The 14,231-nt window shown below is 35.2% G+C and overlaps 1 long non-coding RNA gene and 1 pseudogene across 3 annotated transcripts in view; one reads left to right on the top strand and one right to left on the bottom strand.

Annotated features, from left to right (window-relative positions):
- Positions 1-14,231, bottom strand: part of LOC123000848 (uncharacterized) — a 273,953-nt gene that overhangs the window by 95,445 nt on the left and 164,277 nt on the right. For all 3 annotated transcript variants that reach the window (XR_006409192.3, XR_008957722.1, XR_008957721.1), the window contains exon 5: positions 2,541-2,674. This is a non-coding gene — a long non-coding RNA (uncharacterized LOC123000848). The remainder of the gene's footprint in view (positions 1-2,540; positions 2,675-14,231) is intronic.
- LOC113253030 (calcineurin B homologous protein 3-like) lies at positions 9,563-10,189 on the top strand (annotated as a pseudogene).

Raw genomic sequence — 14,231 nt, 5'->3', positions numbered from 1 at the left:
GGTCAACCCCAGGAAAACAGCAGACTGCCATCTCAAAGATTGTCTCCAAAATGCTGACTATACCTCCAGGTTTATATAAGGAAAATGTGGGGAACAGGTGGATGGGTCTGTGCAGATAGACAGAAAAGGTCAAACTGATCACTGTCATGGAGTCAGTCAGGGGCAAATCTGGCTGGCTCAGGGCAGTCCTTATTGCTTCAGGGGGTAGTTTTGGTTCCCATCCAGAGATGTTTTGCCCTCAGGGACTTCTGCCTAAACCAAGAAACCAGCTGGAAAGAAGAATCCAACTAGAAAGTTGGGCATTAAAATGGAGGCAGAAGTCCTCTTTCAACCCTTTTACTGTCACTTGCCCTATGCATCTCTTTCCTCTAGCTGTTCCTAATTTATATCTCTTTACAAACCAGTAACCTAGTAAGTAAAATGTTTCTCTGAGTTCTGTGAACTTCTCTAGCAAATTAGAACCTGAGGAAGGGATTGTGGGAACGTCCTATCTACAGCTGGTTGGGTTGGTCAGGAGCACAGGTGACAACCTGGACTTGCATTTGACCTCCGAAGTGGGGGCAGGGGGTAGACTTATAGGATTGAGCCCTTAACCTCTGGCTTCTGATGCTATCTCCAGGTAGATAATGTCAGGATTAAATGCTTGGTGGTGTTGAACAAAAACATACATCAGAACTAATAAGTACATGACAAGATGTTAAGCAAAGAAATGTAAATTAAAACTACAATGAGATACCATTTCATACTAACTAGATGAGCTTTCTGAAACAGGACTAATAACAACAGACACTGGAGACATATGGAGAGAGAAAACATTTCATACATTTCTGGGAGAATGTAAGATAGTATGGCCACTTTGGAAATAGTTTGGCAGTTTCTCAAAAAATTGAACATAAATAACCATTGGAACCAGCACCCCTAGGATACATGAAAACATAAGTCCACACAAAGACTTGTGTATGAATGTTCACAGCAACATTATTCATAACAGTCAAAAAGTGAAAACAACCTAAAGGTCCATCAATTGATAAATAGGCAAAAAGTGGTATATCTGCATAATAGAATACCCCTCAGCAATAAAAAGAAAGAAACTACGAGCCATACCACATTACGGATTAACCTCAGAAAACATTATTCTAAGTGTAAGACATTAGACACCAGAGACTACATATTCTATGGTCCCATTTCTATAAAATGTCCAACAAAGATAATTTCATAAAGACAAAAAGTAGATTAGTGGATACCGGGGCTGAGGATGGGCATGGGGATGGGAATAAGGAGGGATTGTAAGTGGGCCTGAGTCTTTTCTGGGGAGATATAAAAATGTTCTGAAACTAATTTATGGTGGTTATTACGTCAGTTGATAAAGTTACTAAAAAGCATTGAAATTGTATATTTGAAATGGTTTAATTTTATATTTACATCTCAGTAAGAGTGCTATATATATATGTACATATATATATATATATATTTTTGGTTTGCACATTACTACTTTTCATATCTTCCTAAATAATTTGTGTTTTCTTAAGTTAAATCAAAGGGTGTAGGCTTCATTAGCTTGACTTTTCAAAGCTGATTTAAGTGTTTTGTAATATTACGCATGGTCAAATTTTGGCATTTTTAGAGTATTTTTTATTATCAGTGTACAAAAAAATTATACTACATATTGATAATATTTAGACTGTTTACATATTTTTTGTTTTATCAATTTAATATAAAATAAAAATTTAACTTTTCTTTTACAAATGTGTTTCTATTTTTCCTTGGGTTTCCTGATGACTCTATGGCTCTATGGCTATATTACTTCGTGAATGAATATTCTCTTTAATCTTCATTATAATCTTCACTTAACCTTCATTATAAATTATATTGTTATTTTTTCATCTAATTATTTTGCCCAAAATTTAAGTTCTTCTGATTTAAAATTAGCAACCCAACCTTTTTGTTTATTTGCATATTCCTGGAATGACTTCATCTTTTTTATATTTGGCTTTTCTGGATTATTTTGTAATGTGTGTATTTTGTATACAATATATTATTAGATTTTGTTCTTTCTTCTAATAGAGAGTCTTTTATTTTAAATGGTTGAGTCAGCCCATATACATTTATTTAAATGATATATATACTTGGTTAATGATGTCATTTATTTTTTCCCACTGCTTCTTTTTAATCTTTCACTATATAAGTAACACTTTTCTTTTATGGAAGTTTGTGTTGTTTTCCTGATAATATGGAATATTAATACATTTTCTAGTGGTTTTCTTTATGACTATTACTTCTAGCAGCGTACTTAGTTATCTAAGTCTTCTGACAGGCTCAATAGATTTCTTCTTCTACTTAGCCCCAAACACTGCTTATTTTGTGTCAACCAGAAAAGATTAGGCTACACTGCAGTATAAAGAACACAGCCTTGCAGTGACCCATCACAACAAAGTCTGTATCTTGTTCAGAGTGCCCTACAGTTTGGGCATCTCTCCAAAGCAGCTGTTCACTATGTGGCAGCTCAGAATCCCAGGCTGCTTCAGTCTCGTGGCACCTACCTCTCAACGCAACGCTCCATGGTCCACTCCGCAGGAAACGAGAGCATGGAATCGTCTGCATCAGAAACTCAATATGTCAGCCCAGAAGGGACAGCAGTCATTTTTGTTGACATCTCTTTGGCCATAAGCATGGTCTTTGGAAGGAGAGAGTTATCCTTGTAAGTATCAAGAAGGAGAAGTGAGCAAAATACCTATTTGATGATTTCAACTCTATTATTTTTAGTGTCTACCTTTGTATCTTTAAAAAATCCTTCTGATATTTATACTTTTATCACTTTGATACTTGATCATAAAATGAGTACTGATTAAAACCTATGAGAAAACTAGACTATTTTATTTTCCACTTTTTGTGCCCTTCTGGTCTTATCTTTATGATTTATATGATTTCTACGTAGTCAGAGATTATAAATTCCTCACTGTCTTTTGAAATGCAAGGTCTAAGTTTAAATCCCACAACTTCTTCACAGACATATTTAATACTTATAATATATGACTTGGTATTACTATTTTGCTCTTCCAATATAGAAGTACAATTAAAACACAATGAAACTGATTAGATTCTAATCCTATTGGAATTAGTTTCTTGACTTTATTGTCACTCTCAGTCTTATTTCCATAATCATACTGTAAGCTCTTTGCAGTGGGAAGAGAAGTGACTTATTTTTCTATAGTATCTAAGAAATAGTGAGGCACAAAAAATTATTTTTCAGAATTGTTTCGTTTTGTTTTAATTAGCAACATGTTCAGTTCTGAATCTCCTTTCAGAGGGAATTCCTGAAGTTTTGGAGCAATACAGACTAAATGCATCAGACTAGTATGTGCAACAATTACACAAATGTGGTAAATGAAGGAGAATATGATTTCAAATTTAATTAGATTTTATCTATCACTGTATAGAATTGGAATGGGAATTGGAGTGTAAAATAATACACTTTGTTTCAAATCAATGCTTGGTAAATTTTATTTTCTTCATACTTTGGCTTTTCAAACATACTATTCAAATTGAAAACTTGTTGAAATAAATATACATGATAAAATGGTAGGAAAATGTTAGATTGGATCAGAGCAATAGTGTATGTCACATGTTAGCAAATTTTCCTAAGAGAACAGAAAGAAAAAAGTTATCCCATGGATCCCATTAGCTATTAACATTATATATCTTCATTATATAGGTATTATGTGTGCATATATGCACATATATATGTGTATGCACAGATCCTAAAAGTAAATGAGACAAATCCATTCAAGTTATTACTTAAAAAATATGAAATGTTGCTTATCTACATTATTAAACTTTCAAATTTAACACACAAAATAGTACTTTTCAACATTATACTATCTGATAACATTAAAATTTACTAGGAACATTTTACATATCAGGTACCAAACGTAAAAAGAGAATACAAAGGATGTTAAATTTTATTCAACAATGTCCAATGTAACTTTGGAGGTTGTCTATATTATTACAACAAAATCCAACAAGTTACCTATGAAAATATAATTTCAAAGCCTTATACTGCCATTTATTTCAGTGATGAATGAAATCTTTTTCATTAGGAAATGAGATGTCACGGGGCTTAAGTTTTAATAAAACTTTTTTATTGAAGTAAAACTTTCATAAAGAGAACAGGATCTATTTTGTCAGTGAACAAAGAGATTTCAACAGATTTTTAGATGCTGAAGGGAGCATCACAGTCAATTCCGTAGATGGGCTTTAAAACATATTAGACACAGCTGAAGAAAATATTAGTGGACTAGAAAATAATGGACAGAAGCACCGAAAGGCAAAATGATGGAAAACAGGCCAAAAAACCCAAACCAAAACAATGTAATATATGGCTTGGTATCGTGAAAATGTCTAACATGCATGTATTTGGAATCTCAGAATGAAAAGAAGAAAAGACAGAAATCTTATGGAAATAAATAATGTCAAAAAATTTGCAATACTATTTATGACGTCAACCTACATAAGAATCTCTATAATATTAAAACAAGATAAATAAATAACATCATATTTAACTTTAACATACTCAACATTCTATAAATAAATCAAATACAAAATATTAAAAACAACTAAAAGGGGGGAAATTAACTTTAAAGGAGAAAAATAAGACTAAATGCTGATATCTTAACAAAACTGATAGAAGACCAAAGGCCTGTGGAATAACATCAGTAAAGTGTTTGCCCATTTTCCTCACTATGAACCAGCTTTCGATAATGTCTAAAATGAAAACTCGTAAACTTGCACAGATTCGCCCTTCAAATTAAACACATTTTTTTTAATTATTATTTAAATTCGGGACCATGATTCAGGCATTCTCACAATAGCAATTTTTAAACTATTTTTATTCCCTTTGATTTGGGATATTTTAATCTCATCTTTGGTTTATAAATCTATTTTATTTCTACTTCTCATATTCTAGAGTATAAACCCACATAATTAAACTAACTTTTAAGTTGGCATTTTAAATTAGATACTGTATCGTGTCTTCCCTGTACTATTTTTCTGAGCTCTTCTCCAGGGCAGAAGTAAGTGTTCTCTCATTTAGGTATCCATCCCTATAGTACAGTATTTCTGTTTTAATGTTGATCTCATTCTGAAACTTTTTAATCATGATTTTTATAATAAACTGCAAGCTCTCTGAGAGCACAAATACTTCTTCTTCTGTTCCTCATCTACCAAAATGCCCGGCACAGAATAAGTGCTCAATAAATGTATGATTTATAAATCGATGAATAAAGAAGTGTTACTCCAATCCCTACTGATTTTACACTTTTTAAAGATTCAAATGACTGACTAATTCCCAATTCATATGCAGTGAGAGATTCAATCTTCTTCCCAACATATCTGATCAGGGTTCCATGGAAGGGAATGCTATTCATTACCCAGAAGATTAAAGTTCATCTAATAAAGTAATACATGCAGAATGTCATGTGCAATGAGTAAATAAAAGGACATGAGTATTCTGAAAGAGAAATTCTATCATCTTTTCGTAAACTGCTGCTGATATATTGTAACATTGTGAGGATCGACGCCATATATCAATTTAGAAGGAAGAGAAATTAGTAGTAGGGTTGGTCTCACTTTGGGGCATAACAATTTCAAAAAAACAGACTTCCCAATTTGCTGATTTGCCACCCCCATTTTTCTATTCATCCAGAATGTCTCCACCCCCACATACAGCATCATGCAGAAAAAGTTACTTAAACGAGAACACAGTGAAAAACAAAATTTATTAAAACTAAAATCTCAGCATGTAGTATCAGATCCCTTCCTGAAAGTTTTAAAACAGGCGACTAACGGAATCATCCTCGGCACCATAGTGGCTCCCACTCACCTGCATGGCTGTTTTAGTTTTGGCCTTCTGCCTTGCTGCCATTGACTCCCAGAGGCCTTCTGCAGCAACCATTGGGGCTGGTGTCAAGGGTAATGACCTGCTGTTGCAATGGCTCTCTTAGCAGCAGCACCTTGCAAAGGATCCCCAGTGTCTCTTGATTTTTCCAGCAGTTCTGGGTGTCTGATCCACAAGAACGCTCAGGGTCAGACACAAACAGCCATGTAAACAGAGCACTTGAAGGAGCTTCTCCAAGGAAAGTTCAAGTGCAGTTTTATGCAGCGGGACTGCTCTCTTGAGGAACTTAGAGTTCCATTAGAGAATTGAACTCTAAGGTACATTCGACCCCTGTCCTCTGCCATATCTGAAGTAGTGTGAGCTCTGTTTTACAACTGTGTGACCTGGACTCTCCCAAGTAAGAGAGGGTAATGATATTTTACCTGAAAAAAATAATCTTGAAAATAAAGTAAAATGACCCGTTCAAGTGCTGAAAACATTTCTGACAAATAGTAAGCCCTCCATAAATATCAACCTCTTATATAAAAAACACAAAAGATCAATAAAAATCCATAAGGAAATGAAAGACATTTTCTATCAACGTATGTCTTTTTTTCTATTAGAGAAAATGTAAAAAAAAAGATTGTTCCACAAAACCATGGTCTTAAACTTTTTAAAATATATAGAAAACTGACAAGTATATCAAGATTACTTGAAAATATGTGGCATTCTAAAATTAATAAATGAATAAATAAATTAAAGCAATTTTTGTCAGCAGATGGTTTTAGATGGCAAAATATGTCACCTGACACACAGAGGCTAGATAGTTGATTTTTAAGAGTTCGGTAAGTAAAATTATCTCTCTTATGTGAGGGCCTACAATTCAGAGGGGAGCGAGTGTAAGTAATAATTTGTGAAATTTGAGTAATTCTCTTTTTAGTTTTTTGGTCTTTTGTTTGTTTTTGTTTTTTTAAATGCAGCCGCAAAAGAATGAGAAGAGATATTACCAGGGATGAGCCCCAGCACAAAGTTCTGAAGGACCCACTTCTCCATCTCCAGCACAGGCACTGTACTGACAGACCAGGCCAAACAGTGGTCCCCCTCAGGGAGGGCACCAAGCAGCCCCTGTGCCTAGGGGTTTTCTGGCTCTGGGGCCCCAGCTCCTGGGCATGGCCGGTGGCCACCAGTTCAGTCCTTGTCCCCAACCAGTGCTGGGTGGCTGTCTTCAGGCATAACTAAGGAAGCTAGAAGAGGATCCCCCCAGTTCTTCTGATCCCAAGAAGCTTGGGAATATGGGAAATTCCCTCTTGTAATTTTCCCTCTTGTAATTGGGAATACAAGAAATTCCCTCTTGTAATTTCTCAAACCAGTGTTCCCTAAAGTCAGCCTCTGGACTATGATTGTTGTGGGTTTGCTTTTATAAGGTTACCCATTCTTTCATGCACACACAGAAAAGAAACATCTCCTACGTCCAGCTCACCCCTCTAAGAGTAGTTTGGTACCAGTCAGCTGGTCTGAGAACAGTTGATCATAGACTGCACGGGGCAGGATAGGCACACCATTTCAATCCATGGAGAGACTAATTAACATGTCTAAGTTTGCAAAGATAGGACATGATAAAGCCTAGATGTGAAAGAGACTGTCTGGGTGGAGAGTCAGCACTCTTGGGTTTTATACTGTTTTGCTTCTCTCAGGAGATGAGGCCTAACTTTGCTGCCAAAATATTAAAGGGATGGTAGAAGCAAAATGATTTCTAAACGAAAAGCTACAGAGGTCTCCATACTTAGGGAGAACAGGATCTATAAATAAAAATTTATAAAAGTCTAATTCCAAAATAGCGTTTTCTAGATCTTCCTTTCAAGGGTGAATTATTTCTAAGTTTCAACATAGGAATACCTTTCTACTCCATTTGTAATCCGCTTCTATTTCTTATATTTACTTAAAATGTATTATCACTTATACAAAATTATCAAAGAACTTTCCACCTGGCATTTGTGATCATAAGCTGTTTATCTCTTCACCTTCACAAAACGCATTATCTATATATTGTCATATAAATTTGGAATCTTGATTTAGTTCATCAGCTGACAACTGTCAACTGAATGCAGTCAACCTGACAAATGTGGTCATCACTGAGACTGGTTCAGTAGGTCACATCATCCAGGTTCTATATTCTGAGCGAAATGGTGAAATACCTGGATCTCTACCTTCACATAATTTATCTCTGATTTCTGAAATACCTTGCAGAAGTAATGATTTACCACAATGTAAAAAAGGAGGCTCACATGTTCCCATTCTCCGGTATTATGAATGCAAAGCTTTTTGCGTTTTTGTTATTGTTGTTCTAGAGTGACCTCGGAGGCCATTTGAAGATGGCAGCACACAAGATGAAACAAACCTGGATCTACAAGTCTGTGTCTCTGTTTGGAGGAAAGCCCGAGGCCACCTGTATTGGATTTTCTAAAAGAAAAAAGCTTATGTGATGCTAAGCTACTGAGGTTTTCGGGGGTTATTTCACAGTCCCATATATTTTTTTATTAAAATGTACTTGACCTATAACGTATTAGTTTCAGATGTACAACACAATGATTTGGTATTTGTACATATTGTGAAAGAATCATCACAAATGAGCTTGTTAAAATCCATCATCATACAAGGTTGCAAATTTTTTTCTTATGATGAGAACTTTCGAGAACTATTTCTCTCAGTAACTTTCAAATATACAGTACAGTATTATTAACTACAGTCACCATGCTGTACATTACATCCATAGGACTTACTGATTTTATAACTGGAAAGTTGTACCTTTTGACCACCTTCTCTGATTTTGCCTACCTTTCACCTCCTGCCTCTGGCAACCACCAATCTATTCTCTGTGTCTGTAATTTTGGTTTTTTTTTTTTTTCTAATTTGCTTGTTTTAGATTACACATACATGTGAAACATATGGTATTTGTCTTTCTCTTAGTTATTTCACTTGGCATAATGCCCTCAAGTGTCATCTATGTTGTCCCATATGACAAGACTTCCTTTGGGATTTAGGACAAATTTTAGGATTGTTTCTATTTCTATAAAAGAAATGCCCTTAGAATTTTGAGATGGATTGCACTGAATCTATAGATCGCTTTGGGTAGTAGAGATATTTTAATAACATTAATTCCTCTAATCTATGAGCATAGAATATCTTCCATTCATTTGTGTCTTCTTCAGTGTCTTCCATCAGTGTCTCAGAGTTTTCAATATACAGGTCTTCTGCCTCCTTGGTTAAGTTTGTTCCTAGGTCTTCTATACTTTTTGATACAATTGTAAACCATTGTTTGTTTGTTTTTTAATTTACTTTTCTGATAGTTCATTTTTAGTATTACAGAAGGACAACATATTTTTATATTGATTTTGCATCCTACAACTTTACTAAGTTTATTAGTTCTAATAGTTTTATTAGTTTTATGGTGGAATCTTCAGGGCTTTGTATATGAAATATCATGTCATCTACCAATAGTGACAGTTTTACTTTTCCTTTCTGATTTGGATAACATATTTATTTTCTTGCCTAAACTGCTTGACCTGAGCTCAGACCTGGCCCTGGTGTCCACACCATGTTGGACCCAAGGTCTGAGAAGCTTCTGCAGAGCCAATGCTATCCCAAGCCCTACAAGTGATGCATTCCTCATGGCCCCCTCCATAGGGCACCATGGTTGCTTCCCATTCTGAGTCTGAGGAAGTGAGTGAGCTTGTGGGCAACACAGGCTTCTCATTAGACCAGATCCAGTGGCTCAAGTGGAGTTATAAGCAGCTAAGGGGAGATCAGCCCACTATTCCTAAAGAGGACCTCTACAAAGTCCCTGACCTGGAATTCAATCTGATGCGATCCAGAATCCACCATGCCTTCTTTGGCAACAGGAACCTTGGCAAACGGTCCATCTGCCTGGCTCACAAGATCAACTTTGAGCACTTCCTGACCCAACATGCCGTACTTCTGACCAATCCACACCACCAAGGAGAAAGAGCAGGTATAGCTATGCTAGAAAGAAAAGCTGAGATTTCTGTTTTACATGTATGCAATGTCCACTGTGGAACAATTGAAAATGTGGTCAAAGAGGTCTTGAGAAATTGCCACAAGGAGAAGGATTCTGCTCACTGCATTGCAGATAGGGCCATGATGGAGGTAGCCAGCATCTGCATGGGGCAAAAGGAGCATGATCAAGTATAAGAAGGGGTCACCTTCAATGACTTCCTGAAGATCTCACAGGGGATAGACATCAAGAACAAGATGCACATCGACTTCATTAACACAGAAACCATTGCCCTTTGTCACTGACCCATCACCTCCCCAACAGAGAAACTGCACTTTGCTCCAGGGCCACCTCCCCAGATGCATGGAGCAGCTGAGGCCCATTATGCATCATGCTGCTACAGCTCTGAAAGTTTTCTTGTTGGTGTGTTCTTGTTCTATTACATATTGGGTTTGTGTGTTGGAGGTGGGTGGGGGAGGGGGAGAAGGAGACAGATCATTTTTCTTTTAGTTTAGAGGTTCCCAGCCCATGGTAAACCAAATTCAGACCTAACAGGTTGGACTGCATATTTTCCAGGGATTTTAGACTTTGAGTAGGATACAGTAACTGGATAGGACATTGAGGTTGACTCCCTGTGGGAGATTCAAGTGTTTTCAGTGCATGGAAAAAGGTTGCAAATGGATATTTAAGAGAAGTAAAGTGTAGACTCTAGCAGAGCCTACTATTTGCCCCTAATACCTATGCTTTTTCTTCTATATTAATAGAAAAAAATGTTAGTTGAGCACACAGCTCCCCATAGAGAGATGATATTTCTCAAGATTACCCGCAGCTAAGTGTGGTTACGTGTCTAACTTCTGTTCCATAGAATATGGGCAGAAGTTACAGGTACAGTTTCTAGTCAGTGCCCTTAACACCAATAACCATGTCTTTCTATTTCTTCTTTTTGTAGTTGGAATGGGGATAAAATGGCAAAAACTGAAATAAGCATTTCAGACCAGAAGCTGGAAGCTAGATATTGAGAGTGATGAACAACAAGGTAGATTAAGTCTGGGACCCCAATGACTTCATGGAGAAAAGCCTTAATAACAGAGGAACTTCTACATGAATAAAATCAAATAAAATAAATGAACAATAAACTTTCATAATGCTTAAGCTCTTGTGAACTATGGCTATTTGTTTCAATAGCACAACCAACATCCTAACTAATGCCAGCAGATTTTGGAGATTAAATTGGTTTACTATTTGGCAGGTAATTTATTTAAAAAATAATATCTATGATAAACAAAAAAATTCCTTAAATATATGGGCAAGAAAAAAATGTCCATAAAGTGCATACAACCAGTATGGCTTCAAAACCAGATCATTATGGGAATATTCTCTTAACGTTTTCTTGTCTGAGGTATGATTCAAAAATTTTATAACCAGAAAAATTGTTTTTTGTATATGAAAGAACTAAAAATCATTCTCAGCTGGGAAAGGACTAGAAAGAACAGGGGCGCCTGGGTGGCTTAGTCGGTTAAGTGTTGGCCTTCGGCTCAGGTCATGATCCCAGGGTCCTGGGATGGAGCCCCGTGTTGGGCTCCCTGCTCCGTGAGAAATCTGCTTCTCCCTCTCCACACCCCTTGCTGTGCTGTCTCTTGCTATCTCTCTGTCAAATAAATAAATAAAATCTTAAAAAAAGAAAGGACATATTACCCATACTAAACCACCAATAGTTTTTTCAATTAAAAATATACTTACCATATGTGAATATGAATTGCATCACCCTCAAAATTAATATGTTGAAGTCCTAACCTCCAGTACCTGAGAATGTGATCTTGTTTGGAAATGTGATCATCACAGATATAGTTAAATTAAGACGAGGTCATGGTGGACTAGTGCAGACCCCTAAACCTATATGACTGGGGTCCTTATGAAACGGGGAAATTTGGACACAAAACACACACAGGGAGAATACCATGTGGACATGAGGGCAGAGATTGGAGCAATACATCAGACACTAAAGAATACCAGAATGCCAGCAGATAACCAGAAGATGGGAGAGAGACACGAAACCAATTCTTTACAGCTCTCAGAAGGAACCAACCTGGCCAGTACCTTGATCTCAAACTCCTAGCCTACAGAACTGTAAAGCGATACATTTCTGTCCTTTAAGACCCCCAGTTTGTGATACTTTGTTACAGCAGTCCCAGCAAACTAATACACTTAATTCAATTGACATAGTAAGAAAATAAAGAACTAATGAATGGAAAATCCATCATATTAAGGGACTAATTATGGATACTGAAACTGGTTAAACTTGGAAATAATCTCTAAAATGATTAGTGGAAATATGGTTACAAAACAGAAGGCAAATGTCAAAATGCTATCTCAAAAGAGAGGTAACAATGTTAAGACAAAATATGCATGCCTGAGTACGAATAACTCAAATACCTTTATTAACTCCAATTGCTTTTAAAATGTTTGCCCTTAACTCAGAAATCTTCTTCTATAAATACATAAACATAGAAATGTAAATATTTCTTTCATGAAACATGAGTGTATCAGTATACAAAACTGAAACAGCATTTACTCAGTAATAAAGCTCATGGTCACTGGAAGTGCACTTCGTTTTAAAAAAAAAACTGAGAAATTAATAAGTTGGACATGTGACCTTTATGATCTTTGGTTCTATTTCAGAACTTTAAATGTAAAGCCTAAAAATTTAAATGTTGTGCTTTGAAATTATTTTTAAAGGGTAATGTAAAACTGAATGTACAAGCATTTTATTCATACTTGATTTATACAGCAGGTGTAACATTTATTCAACAAAGCTTTGCATCTAATAATGAGTACACTTGATGCTTTTAAAAGCTTACTAAATACCACCTAATTTTTTTTTAAAGGTTTCGGAGTTCAACTCCAGTATTTAGCTCATTCCATACTATGTGTCTCTCTGCTTAAAATAGGCTTTATTTGAACTGAAAAAAACAAAAACATTTTGTGAACGTTATACAAATCTTTCATGTATGTATTTGTCATAAAAACATGGTAGTTAACTTATTTCTTCTCACCTATTTATTTTTTTCATGAAGCAATTTATTTTTTTTTTTGTTCAGTTTGTGATTCAACTCTAGGTTTTGTTTCTTTGATATTCTTTCAAATGTAAGTAGATTCTCCTGGTGGTCCCAAGTGACAGAGTAACTTATTTCTGCAGTAGCAATATTTTGTTATTCTACTAAACTCATGCGGTAACCTGAAACTGTTCAACTGAGTCTGCTCGAAATATAAGTCCTGCATAACTTTCAACTTTTTATAAGCCTCAAAGGTTTAGATTTTTTTTTCCTTTTGTAGTCCCTCAAGAATTCTAAAAATGAAAACTTACAATCACTTTATACTTTAAACAAAAAGCTTGGCAGCGTTTTCACAATGTTGGTAAAACAAAATTTTAAAGTGTAATCTTTGCAAGTTTTGCTCAAAACCAGATGATAGCATAAAATAAATTAAAAAAAAAAGATGTTTAACGAATGAATCACCATTGTCACTTCCAAAAGGACTGTATAACTTCAGTCAATGACAGATTTGTGTTCATGTGAATGTTCTTTTCCTAAAGATTTGTTACTATACAAGGTAACATTTATTTGGGAACTATGATGAAGTAAACTGGTCACACCTTTGTTCCTATGGTGATCATTCTTATTTAATGAACATAATAATAAGCCATGTTTTAGGGATCATTAAATTTTAAGTGTGAAAGCAAAGAAGTTATTGTCTGTATGGAGGGCAGATTTTGTTTTTAAATGAAGGCTTCTTTTTTTAAAGTGATTTTTTTTTCTTTTCTAAAATAAGTAGCTTTATTTCATACTAACATACAATAGAAAAAGTTGAACTTGCTGGAAGACCATCACCCCCATTATGAATTTTATGTCTCCATTTTGTAGTTCCAAGAGGTACTTGTTTGAATTGCAAGGTTATTGCCCTAATCTATAACGTTTTTAGTAATGAGTATGATGTTTACTGGGTCAAAGATCAAGGTTAGTACCCCCTTTTTACTGAAAGAAAATTGAGAGACAGGATATTCATATTCTGGCTGTTAATTAGAATTGTATGATTTTTTTTTCATATTTAAATCACTCATCCTTTTGTTTGTATTATTTTGTTTTATTTTAATTATAGTTAATTTGTTAATAACCTCAATTCCATTTATTCACTCAAGGCTAGACTTAGGTTTTCCAGTATGAAAAACCATTTAGATCCATTCAAAGACTTTAGAATCATTAATTATTTGATTTGCGATTAAAAAAAAAGTTTAGTTTAAAACTTGTATTTCTATTCTTTTGTGCCTGTAAAAATTGTCAAAGTAAATTC

This window comes from Ursus arctos, unplaced genomic scaffold (assembly GCF_023065955.2).
Source record: "Ursus arctos isolate Adak ecotype North America unplaced genomic scaffold, UrsArc2.0 scaffold_6, whole genome shotgun sequence".
Lineage (NCBI taxonomy): Eukaryota > Metazoa > Chordata > Mammalia > Carnivora > Ursidae > Ursus > Ursus arctos.
Note: the sequence above shows the minus strand (reverse complement) of the source record. Positions and strands in the feature narration are given on the sequence as shown.